At 45.0% G+C, this 21,996-nt stretch overlaps 1 pseudogene; it reads right to left on the bottom strand.

Moving 5' to 3' along the window:
- Positions 1-9,950: 9,950 nt before the first annotated feature.
- On the bottom strand, positions 9,951-10,967 carry LOC123416987 (annotated as a pseudogene).
- Positions 10,968-21,996: the final 11,029 nt, after the last annotated feature.

Genomic DNA, 21,996 nt, shown 5'->3' with positions numbered 1-21,996 from the left:
TAATACTGGCAACCAAAGACATGAGGTTCTTCATACCAGCATAATCATTCTCCCAGTATTGGAAACATACTTTTGTAATAACATGAATGTCTTTAATCTCTGTGTACCTTCCTATTTGCTCTGTCAGCTCATTAGCTGCTGCAAATATTTCTTAGCTATTAGATCCTCTTTCTTCATGGTAGAACTCCAAGACAGATGATAGCTCTTGCTTGTCTTCATGAAAAATTGCAGAAGCCTGTATCAATGAAGAGTAGGCCGGGGGGTGGACCAGCAGAAGATAGTAAATAGTGAGGGAAGGTTGGCTTGACAGGCTTCGTTCTGGATGTTGTAATCTCTTCTCATGGTCTTTGTTCGCTTTATTATCCCGTTGTGAGAATGGCTAGGACTGTGGATCCACACGCCCCTCTAGTCAGTACTTTCCGAGTAGCGCAAGGCTTCTTCGTTGGCAAATAAACGAATTAATGAACTAATTTCCTAATATGACGTGAACTTGAACTAGCATTGATCAAGTCCATGAGCTCATAAGAAGGAGTTCTTCACGTGAGAAAGTCCACGGCTTAGCTTAATTCAATAAAAAAGAAAGTATCCAATCGACTTTAGGAGCGCCATATGTTTCTATCTGAAACGGTAAAGCGAGGCTCGCTATAAGGGTCATAGCTAGTTCAGGATTGGTAGGAAAGTAATACAAATGATTGTAATATGACAACCCCCAGGGGAGCTAGCCTTTGTGTTAAGATTAAAAGAAGAGCCCTCTTTTCATACAACTCGGTGATTCCATTGCTCTATCCGGCCGCAAGATTCGATCGCGTACAGCACGAGCACGAGATGGGTTGGGGACTTAGAAATGAGCTATGCTCCAAGAATTGACCCCTGAACTACCTTTGCCCGCCTTTTCTTGTAGAATCCATTCCCCCTCTTTTATATATTTAGAATGCTTTTAGGGCTAGTGGAATGAGGCTGGAACCCATCAATATCGCTAAACCGGGAGAGTTGCTTGTGTTGGGTTCAAAGTTTCGCTCTACCAAGGCAAGATATAATAGAATATGCATCCAGCTTTAGCTGAATATAGTGAGTGTTCAGCGAAAAAGAAGCTATCCCGCTAAATCTTCCGTGGGGCCAAGGTTTGTTTGACATAAAGATAGATAAGTGACCTTACTACACACCCATGGGTGAAACTCTCACTCCGATTTGATTACCAGGTTGGGGATAGGCAAACTACTTATCAATGCATTTGTGTTGCTCTGGTGGCACATATAGAAGAGTTGTTAGTGAAGTTAGCTAGAAAGGGTCGTCATTTCCCTACCATTCAATCTTCCACCTGCCAGATTTATCGTCACTATTTTATTATAGTGGGTATCAGTATCCATTGGATAAATCCCTCCGCATAACACTTCAGCCCTGACTTTTATTGATAAGACGAATGTCTACTCTGCGTGGTTAACAAGCGTTTTCCGAATCATCTATACCTTCTCATCAGCCTCCTGGACAAGATCCGGAGCGCTTCTCCCGATGGACTTAAGCTCTTACGTAGTATATAGTGACTGTAAGGAATAGAGCTTATGTATAGTGCCTGTACGGAGCCACCCACCTCAATGGTGAAATGGTAGCAGCTATTGTGTTGTATGCGAACTCCCAGCTGATAGGCAAGAGAGGGGGCGGCTAGAAAGGGAAAGGAAAGCCGTATCTTTGGCTAAAGTATGTCATAAGACAATATATCAGTGGTCTATACTGCCTGAATCTGAGCCTGAACTGGTGCTGCACATACATGACCAGGATAATATTATTCTCCACACTTATAACACAGACCATTAGCCTTCTCTTCTGTATTCCTTCAACTGTTTTGCCCCTTGTCGAACTTTGACTGAGACATAGCCTTGCTGCTGCGGGGCAGCCGACTTATAATTCTAGTTACTGTCCTTCTTGTTCATGTAGTGCCTGCCTCTCTCCAAAACTCCTTCCCGCACTTGATTGAGCAAAAGATGCAGCTTCACTAATTGAGTTAGGCACCTGCACTTCCACTGCAGCTCTGAGTTCATTCTTCAAACCCAAAAGAAATTGTGTCACCAGCAGCAGTCCTCCTACATTCAGATCATACAATTTAACCTAGCGGAGCGGATTCAACTACTTAAGATATTCTTCCTCAGAGCCAGTCTGCTCTCTATCATCATCTATCGTCTAAATAAGTAAATAATGAACCGATATAGATCTTGTTGAGGACCCCCATCCAAGCCATAGGAAATAAAGCCACTGGAGTGCGACGCTCAAAGCAAAAGTAAGTAATAGGGAAACAAGGTTCTATTAGGCTTGCAGGGCTGCTGCTCTTTGAAAGACGAGGTCTAGTGGAAGAGGCGGGTCGGGCAAGTTGAGTACTCAGATTCGGCGCTTGCTTGACATCTCTCTTTGAATCTGAAACCTGACATGACCATTGATTCCGCCTCCATTGCCGGAAAGGATAACGATGGATCTTTAGCTAGCTCATAGGCAGAGGAAAGGTATACGTTAACAGATAAGGAAAAGTGGATCCGCTACCAAATACGTTGTGGAGCCGTGTTCTCCAGGGAGGTTTGAGGGTTCTTGGGATGGGTTCTATGTTGCTGCCCATTCATTTCCTATTAATAAGGAGATATGTAAAGCCAGTCATTCTATTAAAGAGAACTTCCAGTGGCAGATTTTAGATGGTAATTCGGTGCGATTGTTATAAGACCCTTGGCTCGGTGGGACTGCATTGAATAGAAGGCCTATTCCTATGAACATGTCAGAGCTGTTGGAAGGTTTGTCTCTCTCCCACTATCTCATTCCTAATAGGGATTGGCATCTTAGTTTATTAGCTTTTTTTCTCCCTGATGAGGTGGTGCGAGAAATTTCAGCTGTACCAATTCCTAGAAGCATCTGTTCTGATACTTTGACATGGGGGTCTTCTGTTCACTCTGACGATTAGGATGAAGGAAGTATACAGGGAGGTCTGCCAGCCATTTAATGAGGAAGGTGGTCTTCATTTCTCTTGCGTATGGAAGCTTAAGGTCATTCCCTGCATTCCCGTTTTTTTGGTGGAAAGCTTATTGGAATAGACTTCCGTGCAGAGAACGAACTTCTTGTCTCAAGGAATTTGCTCCCATTGTCTCAGTGTTTTTTTTATGTTTGTGAAGGGGTAGTGGAGGACATAGACCATGTTCTGGTGAAGTGCACAGTAGCTAATCAAGTGTGGATGGTTGGTCTTCCTGAACTCTTTGAGCTGGAGCTTTGGACTCTACGAGGTATTGGTGCTTGCCCTATGAGAGTATCTTACATTCTCTCTTCACCAGACAGATAGACAAATAGGCAATCCGATAGAAAGATTATGGCTTCCCTACTATCAGCAAGCTCCCACAGGCGATGAACTGCTTCTGACTTCTTCATTCGGTTTGTAGCCATACCGTATAGAGTGAAAAATGCCTTTTTTTGGAAGTAGCTAGATTCAAGCAAGCATCCTAGCAAAACGATCTTTTGACAATGGGCTCTGCCCAACACTGGACTGACTGACTTTATAAGAAGATAGAAAAGGCAGCAATCCAAGCTCTTTTTGAATCGGATATTGGATAGGCTAAGCTAGGTGTAGCCCGCTTTCTCTACGGTTTTGCTGAACTTGTCAAGCCGGGGGGCCTTTAGGGAATTTTGGAGAATGATAGATTCTAGGATAACACGGCACTAAGGTTGAAAGGGATGGCATGGGTTTAAGCATCTTACTTTGGACCTTCGAGCTAAGTTATTTAATAAGGGGCTTCTCCTACTAATTAATTGGAAATCCTTTTTACAAATATCCTCCTCAGAGCGCCCTGGAACCTTACCTTTTCTGAATGGTACACTTTAAGACGTTCAGAATAGAAGAAGAGCAGTCGTCGATTGATTGAAAGTGGATTGACGGCATTCATCAGTTGATTGAAAATGGACTTTTCTTTTCTGATCGAGCGAGGGTCCCTTTTGGGCTTAAAAGTCCTTTGAGCCGTGGAATCCCTTTTGTCTTGATTTAGGAGAATAGGCGCATTGATTAGGTTACGTGGTTTGAGCAATCTGCAGGAAGTTTCTTTTCTATTTATTATATATACCATTCATACTCAAGTAAGACGGATAGGGCATATTTGACTAGGAAGCAAGCAAAGCAAGTCCCTCCATACCAGCTAGCAGTCTTGTTTAGGGAGTATCCTTCTTTACTGAGTCAGGTTCCCGGGTGCCTATGCGATTATTAAGGCAGGGGTGCTACTGTACCAGTAGTAGAGTGGCTTGAATCAAATCGTTTGTCTAGAGAGGGTGTAGCGATAACCAAAGCTGACTGTACTAGAAACTTGAGATCCTGTATAGGCAACTGGCCTTAGAATAGTGTATTGAACTACAGGACAGGAACGACCCATAATCATTGGCGAAGAAGGCTTGGAAAAGGATAAAACATATTGAAGAGAAGCTTTCACAAAGGCCAATAGCCGATAGCTGATGTCACTAGCCTTAACTTCTTTATCTACTTGAAAGCTGATGAGAGTACGGCTTTCTTAAAGGAAGTGTCCGTGCCTATGATATTTTTTCCTAGTAAAGTAAATAAAATTGGATTCGCCTTTTTCCGTATATATAAAGGCAAGGGAAGCTCTTCGTCGAGCTTCTTATCCATTGAAGAAAAAGACAGACTGAAAACTTTAAGACTCAAACCTGCCCCTTTATTATTATTAGTAAGTAAGATAGGTTGCTTGAGCCAATCCTTAAATCGTGGGAGGAAAAGGCATAAAAGTGAGCCCACCCGACTAAAGGGGAGAAATTCAGAACTTCAAAATAATCGAAGAGTGGTCGGAGGTTTGATAACCCAAGGCAAATCCACTTCACGTTATCTTGTTCCTGGTCAAGCTCCCGTACCCGCTCCTTAGTCCCATCCTCCTCATCGAATTAAAGTAACGTAAGGTTTCGTAAGAAACAATTGAATAAGCGTATCAAAGAGAATGAGGTCTAGCACTCCGAAATACCATCGAGAAAGAGCAATAGAACAAGGTTAGAATAAGATCTCCAAAATGGGTGGGACAACCAAAGGCAATTCAATGGATAATCGGTATACTTAGTGCGTAGGCAGGCCCAACGGTATCCAATCAATGTAGTCGGCAGAACAAAGGAAACAGGAATGAGAGATAAGAAAAAAATCTAAGTACCGAGAGGAAAATAGAGCTCGAATCCATAGCATTCTCCACGCACCCACCATTCATTAGCAGCGACCTTACCACACATCATTACCACCAACCATTTCACTCGAATCTGTAGCTTTGCTACCTTCGCAACTAGAGGCAATGAAGATATTCTTCCTTTATTTCTCTTTCTTGGCATCAATAACAAAAAGAACCATAGGTGCACCAACCAAGGCAGAGATTGGAGATACTACGATTGGAGTGCAGTGACCATACCCGAGATAGATCTGAACCGACGGTTGCGGAGAATAGAATAGGTACAACGGAAAATCATGGGAATAACGAGAGGGTACGTAGGGAACAAGGCTGACCAAGCTCCTTTTTCTAACGATTGCAAAAATTGGCCGGTGTTCTTCCCAACTGCTCCAATAAACGTGCCTACACCCCATTCCGTCTAGAAAATGATATGATTGACCGATAGTACTTATGAAACCCGGCACTGAACTAAGGGTTTGATTTGCGACCTCCTGAACTGTTCGCATTGCTCTCTTCGGTTCAAGGCTATGATGAAAGTTCAGATCGCCTCCTAACGTACGGAATACGGAATTTAGTCGATGCTAAACCTCTGTTCTAGCTGAGACTAACGGCACAGATTTCTAGTGCTATAACAGAAACTGCCCTTAACGCGCAAATGAAAGCCCTCACAACACTCTTTACCTGCAACTGCTCCCGCTTATGGTAGTAGATAAACAGGTGGTGGACATGTATCTGCAGCCTCTGCTGCTGGTAGATTGACTGTTTTATATGGACTGAAAAAAAACGGAGGGTAGTGCTTGAGAATGCTACTCTATTCCTGGAATTAGCCATCCCCTTCTTTGACTATTCGACCTGCTCCTCGAAGCAAGGAAGGGAATGAAGATGGCATTGAATGCCCTTTCCGCAAGAAGGATAGGAGTTGGCTTACCGCATCTACCTTCTCATCGCGGGATAAGGGCTGGGGCGTTAACTTAAGTAATAAAGCTGCTGGAGCGGCTGCCTTCGTTGATTCCCCACGAAGGAATCGGAATATCGCTACTTCCCTTACTGCCCTAAGCGGGGGAGATGGATTAAAAACCTTGTGTGAAGGAAAGGCTGTCAAAGTCGTTGACCATTAATCCGGTTGAAGGACAAATGGACAGTGAATCAACGGAATCGAGTTGTTCTAAGGATTCGGATTCGGCAGTCGAGACATCTATATCTATGGAATTTCAAAAGAGAGAAAAGGATCCGAATCCGACCCGAGGACGAGCTCAAACCTTAGGGTTTGAAAATAAGAAGTAAAGCTCTCGTTTACTTCAATCAAAAAAGGTAGGTCATAACACAGATTGAATTAGACCTTACTCAATCACTCATCGCTGGAAAAAGTAGAGCGATTTCCTCGCAAAAAAAGCACGAGCGAGATATTCTTCCTTAACAGGGATCTCAATTGCGGGAAGAAGTACAAAGGGCAAAGGCAGAAGTGGAAGGGTCAAACTCCTCTATCGGGGAAAGACAGGAAGGATAAAAGTGTAAAATCACTTGTTTGAAACATCTAAAAAATAGAAATGGCTATTAGAAGTTGTATTTTTGGTGGTCATAGGGAAGGAATCAGAAAGAGGGAAGCGCTCTCAAGGTAGAATCAGTTCCAGGCAAGTATGTCCATTGAAAGGAAAGAGTCCCTAAACAAAACAGACAGGTTTTCAGCAAATAAGACGGGTCCTGGTCTTCGGCAACAAAAGAAGCCGAAGCGAGAGCTCGATCAAAGAACCTTTATAGATCCTCATCATCCTCAGGTTCTGGATACACAGCGAGAAGGGAATCTTCCTGTTCGAATGGAAGATTTTCGAAAGAGAGGGGAGAAAACAATCACATGCGTGAGCGGATCGAGCTATTATATAATAAGTAACGGCTGAAAAAGCTATTCTTGGTAGATCCACTTGTCAAGGCGCGGAAAGCCGTGTTCCTTCTCAGCTCACGCTTTCCTGATTGATTTGAAAGACCCTACACACCACCGTATCCTTGGCTTTCTTCCCACTTTCAAAGAACTTGCTATCATTCTTTCGATTCTATCTCCTCGCTTTAGGTCTTATGCTTCTTATTAAAGGGGTTATGCCACTCCGAGTCCATCAGTGTTGAAGGAATGGACAGAGACAGGCAAACACAAAGTACTGATTTGACTACCGATAGAGAGCAGAGCTAGAGACAAGATGCCTAGGACCTGGAGGAGATCCATAAGAACCAAGTCGTGGAGAAGATAGCCTCAAACTGGAGATAATAAACCTAACTCTCCGTGCTTTAATCGAGAATGGATACAGGGTCGTTGAGCGAAACCTTTATTAGGGGGTAGACCTACCTTGTTTTGTTGACTTATTGCTTTCCAGCAAAGCGTGCCGCCCTATCTCTAAAGCACCAAACTTCCACATTTTAGGAGATGCCCTATCTTCCCTTAAAGAGCCAGCTTATTGAATAGAGCTGTCACTCCTTACCTTACCTAAGACCCCTTCGGGATATCTTTTGAAAACCTTTTCTCTGAAAAGAAAAGATGTTTGCCGATCCCTTGCCCGCTCGATTAAAGAAAGTGGGATCTGGCCTTGCATTTTTTAGATAGGGCTCCCTCACGGCATTCTTGCTCTTGCATTTGAAAGTCGAATCAGGATTCCATCTAGAGAAAGTTCCGAATGGAACTAGTGAATGTGTATGCCGAACGTAGGCAGGTATACCTGACCTTTGATATTAAGCTATGATCTCTCTTCTCTCTCTTGAAGTTCCCACAAAACGACTCTGAACCTAAGACCGGGTTGTGGGATGTCTTTTGATATTCTAAACTAAGAAAAACGCAATTGGATTTCTTTTTATATACCTATGATAGGAAATGAAAGAAAAGGTCGAGCTTAAGCGATTCCATTGCGGAAATAAAAGAGGCTCTCCCATTCCCACCTGATACGTCAAAAGCAATTGACTAATAAGGGGAACCAACCAGTCGAATTCGATTGATTATGTCACTCCGCATTACTATAAAAGGGCAGCAGCTTTCTACTAAAATGGGCTTTGGCACTCCTTCCGCTATTACTCGAAATAATAATAATAGTGAAAGGGCAGTCGAATTTGTGACTACGTCAAAGGCTCGTTTCACTCGAATTTAAAGGCTGTAACTCCTACTTATTTCTATTAATTAAAGCTTGCCCATGGCTGCTTTCTTCCCATTCTTTCTTCATTCCACTAATCTAATGGTTTCATTCTCCCATCGAGAGGTTATGATACTAGCAAGAGTCCTATTCTTCTCCTCTCGATCCTACCTTGGGTTATGTTTGACAGGGATGGTCAGTGAACTTCTATTGGTTTTCAAAGGAGGATAGAGATCCATTGGGGAAGGCTCGAAAGGTTATTCGATATCAAGGTTGACCCTCGACGCGCCGCAGCCACTATTTTTACTCCTTTTATGCAATTATGAACGAAACTTTCTCGATTCCAATGCAACTTATCCTTTTGGAGTTGACGTAACAAACTACGCGAGCCTCCTGATGAAGCCAACAGAAATCCTATCTGAATACTAAAAATAAAAGGCAATTTCATTATGGTGGTATACCAGCCGCCAGTTCTGGAACTTCCAGTTCCAATCGGAGCATATAGATCCGTAAATGGATTTGTATGTATAGCCACTTCAGTCGTGCTCCTCGTTTCTCGAATGGAAAAAAAGTATCTTCTTTCTGGAACATGCTAAACCAGAAATTCTTATGTTCGTGATTCTTCATCCACCGATGCAGAAAATCTTCCAGTTTTCCATTCTCATATGAGGCAGGAAAGTTTATGGGCAACAAGTCGGCACGAAGTGATTCATCATGTTCAAACATGAACCTTTCGCTCGTTGGGGACGGTTTATAAATCATCAAATTCCCACAAATGGAATGAGAAGTGGGTCCATGTAAATGATCGAGACCTCGCAAACAACAACGTTCCTTCCCCATATGGAGTTCGGGACCCAAAGGCAATCGTTGAGTGAACTGTATCTTATTCGTATTAGTTGACCTAAGCCGCACCATTATTGCAGGGGTGGGGCTCGGCCTCCGAACCATACGTGGGACGAGTTTCTGCCTCATACAGCTCGGGCCGAAGACCGGGGAAGTTGAGGAGAGATGGGGAGACCCAACTGCTGCCGGTCGGGACGGACAGGAAAGGGGGCGGGGATAAGCTTGTGAAGAAGCAAGCTTATTGCCCCACCCCCCAAAAACAAACCGAACCCAGCAAGAAAACGTATCGCTTTAGCAACAAAGCGCTCATCCCTTGCTTGCTGCTTCGCGTTCTTTCTATTCCATCCCAGTCCATTCCGGGATAGGCGGCTAATATAATATGTGCACTAGTCGTCGTCTGACCAATCGGCCCGGACACCAGACCGCTTGTGCCCGCCCATTCTGTCTCGCCCTAAATGGAATGGCTCTCTTAGTTACGCTGTGCCCCGACCCGAGTCCCCACGTCCGCTTTTATCCGCCCGCAACCCGGCCAACACAACATTAGGGCCATCCCCCCCATTCTATGCTGACCCGGGCCGGGGCTCGCTTTTTGGGAAGCCCGTTCCAACCGCGCTCACGGCCCAGCTGGCCTGCCAGCGGTACTGGGAATTCTCCCGTTCCCTGGTCAAAAAAGGGTTGGTTGGATGCGGATCTACTCCACGAGGAGCGGTACGGACGTAGATGATATCATCACGACCTCTCTTTGCGTACCGCTAGGGATGCTTAACGCCACTTCGCCAACTCGCATTACCTGCGCTTTCGTGTCTCTCAGTGTGGTCAACACTGGGTGTTTCCGAGCAGCGAGGCTTACACCCATTCGCATTAATTCATCCAAAGTTCCTTACCCTTATGCACGAATTTTGGAATAAGCCATCTTCCTATCAAGGTTAAGGAGTCAACTGAGCATCTCAGCGGCGGGATTGAATACCCGGATCGAATCAGAGTTCACGCCGCCCGCCCTGAACAAATAGAATAGGAGGCGTGGGCCACAGGTCGCACATAAGCCATCGGGTCGCACGACAGAAGAACACCCAACATAAAGATGCACACTCCTCCATGTGAAATAGAAAGATTCATCTTCACTTTTTTGTAGTAGTCGTGACCAACAGCCATCAGCAGTCGGCTCGTTGGTAAGGCGAGAGCTTCAAGCCCGCTTTCTGGTGGCACACCCCCCAAACAAGCACCACTCGACGAGGGGGGGGGGGCGGGGAAAGCTACAGGCCCAAAACCTTCGACCCTTCTTTCTATATGGGGGTGCCCGGGGCACCTCATCTTGTCATTTTGTTGCTCATTCCCCTTAGGGCCGAAGTGTTTGGCCTTTACTTCGGAGCGCCCGCTCACGCTTCGCTGACCTATCGCGTGGTAAAGAGAAGAGAGTACGAAAGAATTGTAAACAGAGCAGACCGCAGAAAGATTCTAAATATGACAAGTCCCCCATGGATTCGATAATAAGGAAATGAAGAACGGGAACGAAACAAAATAAAGCATTTCTAGCGGATGAGCTTCTCTCCATTTTGTCTGGTAATAGAATAGGGCGGCTTTGCTTTGACCAACACTCCACTTTTAGCTCTGTCCATGGAGCGTATGAATTTCCTTAAATGTAGATAGACCAAAAAAGGGAATAAAGGGATAGGAATAGGAATTATAGTACCATTGGAAGAAGAGGCACCAGTGGGAACATCTCTACTGACGAACCATTTCAATAGTACGGGTGCTGCCGTGCCACGGGGCACGACCATGGAAGTAATGAAAAAGAAGAAGTTCTGTAGTTGGACCATCTGCTCTATCCGTTCGATTTGAGCTTCTCCAGAGAGATGAGACGCTAAAAATGAAAGTGTTCGCAACGCATACCGAAAAAGGGTACCTATGTTGCCGACCATTAATGACTAGTTCGAAGACCAGGAGCAGGGGCACGTGCCAAGAAAGATTTGTTACTTTCCCTATGGTTTTCGAACGTTTTCAATAAAACCTTCTCGTAGAAGTATTTTCACAAAGTTTTCGGTAATATTAGTAGATGCTATTCGAACCCTTCCTTTTATTAAGATTAGAATTCTTATTCTTATTATTATCTAATTATTCTTTTTTTTCATGTATATGCGTCAGACACAATCTACTAATTGATCTATATTCTGATACCCTACTATATCATAGTCTCTACTACTAGTATTTTTAATACCTCAGGAGCTCATGAGACTCTTTTAGTGAAATTCATAAGTCTCAATTCCCGAGCGATCGCACCAAAAACTCGAGTTCCATTTGGATTTCCTTCTTGATCAATGACAACCGTCATCATATCGTATTATCATACCGTTGTCACGTTTGAGTTCTTTACATGTACGTACAATTACAGCTCGTCTTACTTCTGTCTGATCTTTCTAGAGGCATTTTGGGCACTGCTTCTTTGATTACAGCAACAATAACGTCACCAATATGAGCATATCAGTGATTACCAGCTCCTAAGATTCGAATACATATCAATTCGATATCCCCACTCCGTTGTTATCCGCTACATTCAAAAGGGTCTGAGTGAGATGGATCTTGGAAGTCTGGTTTTTGATTGGATAGTGATCTCGGGTACGAGTGGTTGATCTTCGCGGGCCGTGAATGGCCATGGAAAGGAGTATTGATGTCAATATGTTCGATCGAGAAGATTGGACGATGAAAGACGGATCCTTTGTGGTTTGAATAATAGGCTGTGGTCTCGATATTGGGCTATGGGCTGATTGCTTTCTGTATGAGCCTCTTGTGATTGGGCTCTCGTGGGCGGATTACCCGATGTGTACTCATCTTCCAACAAAGAGGAGAGGACAGGGCTACTGCTGGTCCACGCATGAGAGCTCCTCTGTGTCTTTCCGGAAATTACTTCGACTCGCAAAGGTGATCCCAGCCCACAATACAATCAGTAGTTTACTTAACTGATATAAAGAGTTTCCCCTGCCTGCCCCTACTATCAATTGATAATACATAAATGATCCGGGGCTAGTGTTGGGTAGCCGGGCCCACTAGAATTCAAGTGCTTCTTATCGATTCAATACGCCCTTAACGGATCCCCGTGCTTTATCTCCATTGGGTGGAGCAAGACCCTTGTCCCTATCTTTTCTTTACAGAGCAATAGAAATGATGGTTGCCCCTCGCTGCACTGACCAATGATATCTCAGAAGAGAGAAAGACTTCTATAACTTGCCAATGATATCTAGTGGGCACTACGAACTCCAGGCATACTGTACTTGACCACCCTACTTTGCTTTGTCCCTATTAGGCGAAATCAATACTTACTTTCAATTGGTAGAGAGGAAGAAGAGAACTGACACTAGTAATAGGTTGATGACTTCTCTTAAAAGAACTGACACTAGTAATAGGTTGATGACTTCTCTGACTTAATAGCTGGCCGACTTCTCTTCATGGATCACCGTTCTATATAGTTAGGCGCAGCATCGCGTTTAACCACCTATCCCTATTCCCTCAATCGATACCGTCCAACTATCCTTTTATTGGGACAGCAGCATACTTCTCGTTAGGGACAATAGTTCCTATACTTAACTAACCTCTGTGCGCAATCACTGTTTGACACATCATTCTTTCAGCTTTTCGTTCTTGACGACTCTGTTTGACGGAGCCTGACCTTGAACTAGCTTTTTGCAACACAAACCACTATCTTTACTTTCCTTTAGCAATAGTATCTAACTATCAATTCATAAGAGTCAAACGGGTGGGTCCATCCCATCTATCGACAGGTCCTGATACCGGATCTGGGAAACAAGCAATACTCGCCGCAATTCCTTAATGAAAAAAAGACCTATCTTCTCTTGAAAGACTGTCCTTTCCTCGCTTGTTATTGTGATATCAATGAAAGAAAGCTGGATACTAACTTCTTCCCAAGAGCTCTATCAGCCCTGAATTCCTTAGCCATACGACTCTTCCTTAGTTTCCTAATGCTGGTGGCCCTAGCTAGTGGTGAGACGGGGCATATACTATTCTCGGTCTTATAACGAAGAGGTTGCCTAGTTTGAACCGAACACTGTACTTGATCTCTCGTCCTATCACAAACAAGTCTCTTCCCCCGAGTCCTAGTAGACTAGTCCAAGTAGTCCGGGACAATAGCGTCCCGTCTCTTCGCTGACCCCTGGCACACAATCACTATAAGACAAAGCAAGACAAACCTCTCTTATCCTTCTCGGCTAGAAGTTACAAGTTTCCTGTTCCGGTTTCGGCTTGAGGGAAGTGCCTGAAATCGATTCAATTCTTATCTCCGATTTCGAACTCCGGCTGGATTCTTATGACCAAGAGCTATTTTCTTGGTCAGAAGAATGGAAGGACAACGAGAAGATGGTTCGGTTGCTCCTGCTGGAATATTCCATTTATTTAATACTCCGACTCGCGTAACCCCGAATGGCAATGTTGTTATTGCGGTTGGTCAGATCAATAAGACAACAAGGGAGTCAGAATATTCTGATAATAGCAAACAGGGCTTTGGAATCTATGGAAGGAGCCTTCAATGCTTCTCCAGTGTCAACCATTAGTCGATAACAGAATGAAATGCCACAATTAAGTTGAAAAAGAGAGTCATTAAAAAGAGGCATGCTTGAAAAAGAGTACAGATAATATGTTATGGATGTGAGGAGCCTCACCCAGTACTTTTCTTACTAAACTAAAAAACTCTACTCTCCTTTCACAGCCAACCCACCCATTGCTTTTTCGAGCTCGATAAAAAGGAAAGTTCACGTGCCAATCCTTACCATTGGTAACTGTAATTACCAAGCCTAATCTTTCACTGAATACCGAGTAAAGCAAGCAAGAAAGAGGGAAGGAGCAGCTGTTTTCGAGCTAGGATCGATCCCTTTTTCATCCACTTCTCGCTATTTTTAATTCTACTTGAATTAGTTCTTCCTAAGTTTAGTGAGGTGAGTACTGCATCCATAACTAGAGGACTTGCTTTTCTGCTTGGCTCCCAGGGGAAGTTGGATTGGATAAGAGGAATTGAAGCGCAAGGAAGGCAGTCGGTATTCAAACAACTATTCAGAGTTCCCCAACTCTGGGTAAAGGAAATCTGTACTTGACGACTGAACCAAATCCTTTGCCTTTATTTATTCTATTATTTTTATATAGATCAGGTGAAAACAAAACAAAAATACTACTACGTTGGGACAATGACCCACCTTTCTCTGCTCAACCTGTCATCTTCTCTCCTCGCTCCCTGGGACAAATAAGACTATTTATTAAGTGATAAACAAGAGAAACTAGTGATATTATCTAAGCTTCTGGCCATGTCTGATTGGCATTCAAGTCTGCCTTCCATTGCTTGAAAAGGCCTAGCACCGTAAGTAGCAATTGGCTATGTCCAAACTCAAACGTCGTATTTTATCTAAGCACAGGAGTCGTAATAAGGAAAGAAGACATAAGAATGGGAAGTATCCGCTAGTTATAACGTAGTATAAAGAGAGCTATTTCATGGATCTTGGTCACAATAAAAAGAATCCAATAATGATCTATCAACTAAATGAGTTTATTATATAATCCCGTATCTTCAAGGTTGTTAAGATGATTTAGTAGATGTGTCGGTATTGTTTTCATCTGCCGTTGGGAGTGACTGCTTTGCTAATCTATCCTTTTATCTTCTTTTCGGAGACAAGCACATATTACCGTAACCTAGTGATTAATATATCCTGTTGGTACTACTTCGTCGAGCAATCAATCCTTTTTCCATTCTTGTTCTGAGGTTGTCGGCTTCCTCCGATGGCACCACTTGTACTCTCTGTCGGAATCTGTAGACATAGTTTCTGGGCGTCTTTAAAAACTGATCGACATAGTTGTCACACACAAACCTGCGCAACGGCTTTGGAGTAAAAGAATCTCCTGCCGGTCACACACATCATCTCGAGCGCGGAATCTACTACTCTAACAAGATACTCGGCTCGGGTAAATCATGCTTTCGTTATGCGAGGAAAGTGAAAGGAAAGAGGGAAAGGGAGACACTGGGCAATCCGGAATCGATGAAATCACTGTTTTTTCGCCTTGTAATATGTCCGGTTACATTCCAAAGATGAATCAGACCAGGAGATAGATAAGCGCTATGGCGGACACATGGAATAAGAATTTGAAAAGTAATGATCAACTTTATGGATCCATAGGTAGATTCACTTGTGAAGCTATGGGATGGGACAAGATTCAAAAGTACCAAAAGTAAGTTAAGTGGGACGCTGAGTTCATTGCTGCGATCGAGGGTCCAAAGCTTTGGGAGAAGAGGGGATCTGTACCTTCATCTGAAAACTATTCGCCGGTTGTCCGCATTCCTCTCCTCGAGCGAAAGGTGTTCCCACGCAATCGCTATCGCTGTTCCTACGACGTAGTCAATACGCATTGGAATAATGGCATCCCCTCCACCATAGTAAGAAGTAACGGGTCTACGCCCTGCTTCCTTGTTCGGTTCTGGTTACGGGAACGGTTGACTTTCGAAATAAAATACCCTTCTTCCCTGTTTTGCAAATTCACCTAGAGCTAGCGAACCGAGTCCGTTTCCTAAGGACGAGCGATGAAGAGCTTTTTAGAATTAAATATTGGTCTACGCCCTCCTTTGATGCCCAGAGGAAGAAAAGCGAAGGCAAAGCAATGGCATGGGCATGAAAGGCTACGTAAATAAGTACTTCCCTGAAAGAAAGGGGGCAGTCTAAGGCGGGACCTATCCACTACTTGTGAAGTAATAGAAGAGAGGATTTCTCGTATCTAGCGGAAGTACCACTACCAATGCTAGGCTCCGTAGAAAGGACATCGGCTCCTACGCATCCTACGCATTAGCGAACCTACGATAAATGAAATACGAATTATTAGCGCTATTAGGGACGAGCTCCTGCTTCCTCGGTTTCCTATCCGATCAGAAATCCTATCCTTGCTAAAACCAATCCAATCCACGAAAAGCATCGTATTGTAACACTTGTTAAAAAACAAAAGTGTTGTGAATTCGATTGAGTTCGAAAGCACATTCCCTTGCTAGAGATATTCCTTTTATTCATCCCGGATTGTGTGAATGCGTTCACACCTATCCCGAGTGGGTATAGTTACGTGGTTAAGTAATCCCTTCCTATGCGAGGTTCATTGTATGAGAGAACATAAGGAAAGGCTTGATACATCCATGTCTAGCTCATGTCGATCTTCGTGTCATTTTTCTTTCATTAGCTCAGTAGGATAGTCCACGTTGCTAGGATGTGTGGGTCTAGTCAGGTCGTGACCCTCGATCAAACCATCCTAGCAATGCCCTCTTCTCAAAACAGGCGTTCGATGTACGGATCATCGCCGCTTGTCTTTGGGGGTGGGATTTTGGAATTGGAAATTGGAATTGGAAGGTTTGACAGCGCGGCAAATAAGTAAATCTCTTCGACATAGCTGAAGAGAAATCGAGATTGTGTGTTTGGAGAGGTGTAGATTGTAGATTCCAGCCGAGAAGACCAAGAAAAGATAAGGATAAAGAATGTCATATATCTCAGGAGCTAGATCACTTCCCGATGAACAAGTCAGAATTGCCTCAACAAAAATGGATGGAATTGGACCGAAAAAAGCCATTCAGCTTCGTTATCGATTAGGTATCAGTGGGAACATCAAGATGAATGAGTTAACTAAGTATCAGATCGACCAAATTGAACAAATGATAGCTCAAGATCATGTTGTTCATTGGGAATTGAAGAGGGGAGAACGAGCAGACATCGAACGATTAATTTCTATTTCTCGTTATCGTGGAATTCGTCATCAAGATGGATCGCCCTTACGCGGTCAACGAACTCATACTAATGCAAGGACTGCTCGCAAGCAAATTCGGAAATGAAAGAAGGCTACCGAAAGAACAAGCAACGGATTTCGCGCTCATCCCTTGCTAAAGCGCATACGTTTTCTTGCTCCTTGGTACTTGTCTGATCAATCACACTGTTCATTAGTTCACTTGATTTTTCGTTCGATGTCTTGAACCGCTTACTAATCACGTATACGTATAGTAGGCCCCCTTCGCCACTCCACGTCTGGCCCGTCTTGGTCTCGCTCACTTCGCCCGCCTATCGTATCGGCTCGGCTTCGTCCGTCAAGCGACAGCTTCTGCCTCTGACGGCTTCACTATCGCTCATGACTGGTAGTAGTTGTCTCTATGTAGTAGTCGGCCTTTGTTAAGCTTCGCCAGAAGCGACTAGTCGCTTCCGAATGCCTCTTTCTTGTACTAATTAATGTGTATGGTCTAGTCTTTCCAATGCCTCCTTCCTTGCCGCCAACGCACGCTAGATGGAGAGTAAGCAAGCTACCTTGCTTGCATTGCATTCGTTAAACGGTAGCTTCCGCGCCCTTCCTGCCTGCTTCAATTGATGTGAATGATCGTGTCTTCGACATCAATTTCAGGTCTGATTAGATATGTCATTGAAACAAATCTGGTTTTGTCTCTGTTTTCTTTTCGGATGATGAGGATGAGCCAGCCGATCCTAACATAATTTTGGAGGAGCCGGACGACGAAGCCTCAAAATCAGATAAAGTTGTCTCCGACGCGACCGACTTCCACTAGATTTTTATAGGGGTCAGGAGGGAAAAGATATGCTGTTTTCTATCAGTCCCAAGCGGATACTCCCCAGCTTCCACGGTCCGCTTACCGAGGAAGAGATGCGGGAGGACCCAGGGCCAGAGCAAGTTGGGTTGGGGTATAGAGCCGTAAGCGCGGTGGGGGTGACAGAGGATGTGCTCGTACGGTTCATAGTTGGGTATGATATTCTCGTGGATTGTTGGGAACGTCCTCTATATTCGAAATATGCCTTTCTAGGAGCATTACGATCTGCAGCTCAAATGGTCCCTTATGAAGTCTCTATTGGTCCTTATTCTTATTGTGCGCCTTGTGAGCACGTTTGGATCCGCGAAGGCAATCGCTCGGATCTTCCCCTAACCCAACCCGGGAACGGACCGGAGGGAACCGCAGCATGAGGAATGTCCGCGTCTCGTCGCAAGGCTCATTTTGAGTTTTGGGTCATAGGGCGGGCAGTGCAGTCCGGGGCACAAGGGTCCTGGTACTACCCAGGTGCGAAGAACCCCGGAGGCGACTGCAATGAGCAAAAATGTAACTCACCGGCCTAAACGACGAGCAAACACTCGAACGTGAGAGCAAGGGATCACCCAACGAATGGACGAGCTCCAAGGAGGGAGGAGAGAGGGAGGCAAGAACCATGCTTTCAGAGAAGTGGCGGTCCGAATCCACTCTGACAAAATAAAATAACAGACTAAGCCGTGCCGTAAGGGGGGCATTCTCCACACGGGACGGGGCCAAGGCCTTCATGTATGGGTGACAGATCGGCCATAGGAGTACTCCGGGATATACACCAGGGCAACTAATGTCGAGCATACGATGATGCCGCCCGTTTTCATTTCGTGAAAGTCCCCGGCAGAGGAAAGGGCTGTAGGTGATGGCGCGTTCTGCTTCTTAGGGCGATGAAATCGTTCCTATGGGATCGTGCGTGGCAGCTGGTATAGATGATGATGAAAGGCGGGCCGCTTGAACGGGACCTATTCTCATAATAGGCAGCAAGCAAAGCTAAATAGGAAAGGGGGCGACTGATGACTGCCTTTTTCGTCAGAAATCCAAAAGGGTGGAATGTGGAGCTAATATGGCTGGCTACAAGTATAGCCAAAGAAAGATGAGACGAGACGGACTGTCAGAGGACGGAGCGGGAATACCAGGGGAAAGCCCGCCCCCGCTAGCTAACATAGATATCTATTCTCGGTGCGCATATTCGAGATTTAGAATCTCTTTCCGACCAGGCCAGGCCGAATCGGGCCACCACTTGGGATGGAATGGCTCAGCCCACATGCATCATTTGATGAAAGCACTCCAGTCCAGTCGCCTCCGATCAGTGGCTTGTCAACCACCGGACCGTAGCTCCTCACGAAATGCCCCTGCATTGGGGCAACACAGCACATGACTAGTTCGCTCAAGGACCACACCCTCTCGAGAGCAGGATGCGGCCGCGAGATGGAGCGCCAACCTAGACTTTCCTTGGGCTTGCCTTGCCCCAACATCTAAATAAAGGGCGGGCGCCGAAAAGGAAGCAGTGACGCCTTTTCGACGAAAGCTTAGCTTGGTAGGCGCAGCTTACTCACCCTACTCCCTTAGACAATGCAATGCTCTGAACACGAAATTTTGCAGTTCAGCCCTCTTCTCCCATGCAGAGTCGCAGGCAGCGCCTCGGATAAAAGCACAGACGAGCCACATGCAGGGAAACTTGCACGTGTGGTTCTGGCCGGGGACCCCGGTATACTGTACTAATATGTGTAGGTCCCTGTAATTCGAGTGAGATTGTCATGGCGCAAAAGCAGATATGGTCCGGTATTCCCTTGTTCCCCGTATTGGCTATGTTCCTTATTCCTCGTCTAGCAGAAACTAATCGAGCTCCGTCTGATCTCCCAGAAGCGGAAGCTGAATTAGTTGCACGCTATAATGTAGAATATGCGCGGGATGCGATCCTTAATAGTTCACTGTTGGCGGAAGCCAATGTCTCGGGGACTCATTCTGACTTAAACAAGGGGTGGGTCTTTACCAACTTCCAAATCCAAGATTTAGGGAAAAAAAAGAGGGGCAGGGCACTCTTCATTCTTCATTCGAAACTCATGAATGTCGGGTCGGAGGTTTTTTCCTTGTTATCAAAAAGGGGAGTTGGGTAAAGCAAACTCCCTCCTTGGACGAGCACGGGGCTTAGTCAAGTAGAACCGGGTTGCGCTGCTTGATGCTCCGATCGAAAACAAATCAGTGGGGCCATGCCGGTACGACAGAATATGCGTTAGAAAGGTCAATCCCTCCCCCCTTTTTGATTTTTTTAATGAAAAACCGGGGCCGAACTTCTAAAAAGCAGCCCACCCGCTTCCATAGAACAATATCGCGGCAACGTAGACCTAAGTGGATTTATTGGATCCTGGGAACCATCACAAGTACGGCCGGCCTATAGAACGAGAATGCCGTGTCGTCCAGCGGAGCTTAGAAGAAGGTGACTCGGAGCCTAAGGAAGGTGACTCGCGCAGACAGCTGACTCCTTTTCAATAGAAAGGAATAGCCAAACCTACCCAGCTGGCTGGTCAATCTCAGTGATCTTATCGGCCGGCAAAGCAGAGACGGACGACCACGGTGCCGACCTTCCAGCACCGTAGGTTTACTAATCAATGAAGCCCCCTCAACCTACTATCTTTTCTTACAAACTCAACCAAGCCTAACCAAACCCCATGCTCACGACATGTTCTTGATATTGATTGAGTTGGAGGGAGTCAGAGACTACCACGGAATCCTTCCATAGTCACCCCCGGTGACCTTCGTCACCAAAGCGTCACGATAGTTTCCAAGACCCCTCATATAATCTCCAGTGGGGATCAGTCGGAGCACGTAGGAATGCCGACCGCTACATAAGCCACGTCTGGCTGAGGCGAGCAGCAAGCGGGGGAGAGTATTTTGAAGTACAAGAACGTTGGGGTGGGACGCTAGTACTTAAACTAGGGTTGCTTCTTAGCGCTAATCTTGCGTTTTTCAGCAGTTAGTTGTAGCGCGCCTTCCCTCCTTCTCTCATTTCGGAAAGAATTTGGCAGTATTTTCTTATGATGACCTGGTCGAGAGAGTACGAAACATCGGTGTAAAAGATTGAGTGGGATGGTTATAGTAAGGGGCGAACCAAGTGCTTGCACGAAGAAGCGAATCAATCAGAATGGAGACAAGGAAAGGAGGAGAGGCGAAACTCAACAAAAAAGGAAAAGGGAACTCGACCGACTATCATGAGCGAAGCGAGGGAATTCCTTCTGATTGGATCCCTTAGGAGAGAGACAGAAGGTATTATGAAATAGAATCAGATCTTTGACGATCCAGTATTAGCTAGCAAGTGTATGGACTCAGACTTTGATGACTCCCTAGTGGCCAGGGAAGCGTTAGCTTCACCCTTTGAACGTCTCATTTACTCTCTCTAGCTCTCGACTTTACGTATAGGAATTTCAGGTACATTGGTCGATGAAAGTGAACATCTATCTTATCTTATCTTACGCCACTTACTCTAGTTTTACTTTGTGGAAGACGTCCGATTGAATGATCTCCAGTGGGTTCTATTACCATGTGTACCCAGGCCTGCTTCCTTCTTTTTTACCAGCCTCTCTGCTTCTGTCAGTATAGAGGAAAGTCTTCAATCCCTTGAGAGAAATCAAAAAATGGCCAATAAAAGATACCTAGCATGACACATCAGCTACGCCATCTGAGCCTGTCCACTTGCTAGTCAGGAAAAATAACCGCTCCGTTCCGTGGGCTTCTTTCGCTGCTCTCTTCACGCTCGCTTTACGAGTGCAACCAAGTTCAATAAACTGTTCATGCTAATTCATAGACTATGCTGGTTTCTATCTAAGAGTCCTGTGAGACGCTTCCTTCTCATACACATCTGAAGCAACGTTTGATCATCCGCATTAGAGAGTTTTGCAGGTCCTTGAGAGAACGTTATCCAGTCAGTTATGACTTGACCATGGTCTGAGGTGAAATTGGTCCTGGTCCATAAAACGAAAGGTGCTGGGCAAGCGCAGATAAGTCGTCTGAAGGGGAGTTCCATAGGAATGTTCAACTTCGATCAACCTTGGTTTGGTCCATGCCTAAAAAAGAAATAAGGTCCAAAACAAAATAGGGGTGATATAACCCACTGCTCGCCTAAGAATGTACTGACGTAATCCCTACTATGGCTTCCCGAAGGATCCAGCTGCTAAGAGGGTCCGAGCCATAACGGATTGATGTGACCGTAGCGGCGACTGGAATCGATCTGAATGAGGCAGTTATGGGACTTTCTTATATAACAATATATATGGAGGAAGGATTC

The sequence above is a fragment of the Hordeum vulgare genome, unplaced genomic scaffold (assembly GCF_904849725.1).
Source record: "Hordeum vulgare subsp. vulgare unplaced genomic scaffold, MorexV3_pseudomolecules_assembly, whole genome shotgun sequence".
NCBI lineage: Eukaryota > Viridiplantae > Streptophyta > Magnoliopsida > Poales > Poaceae > Hordeum > Hordeum vulgare.
The sequence above is the reverse complement of the archived record's forward strand: the minus strand, read 5'-3'. Positions and strand labels throughout refer to the sequence as shown.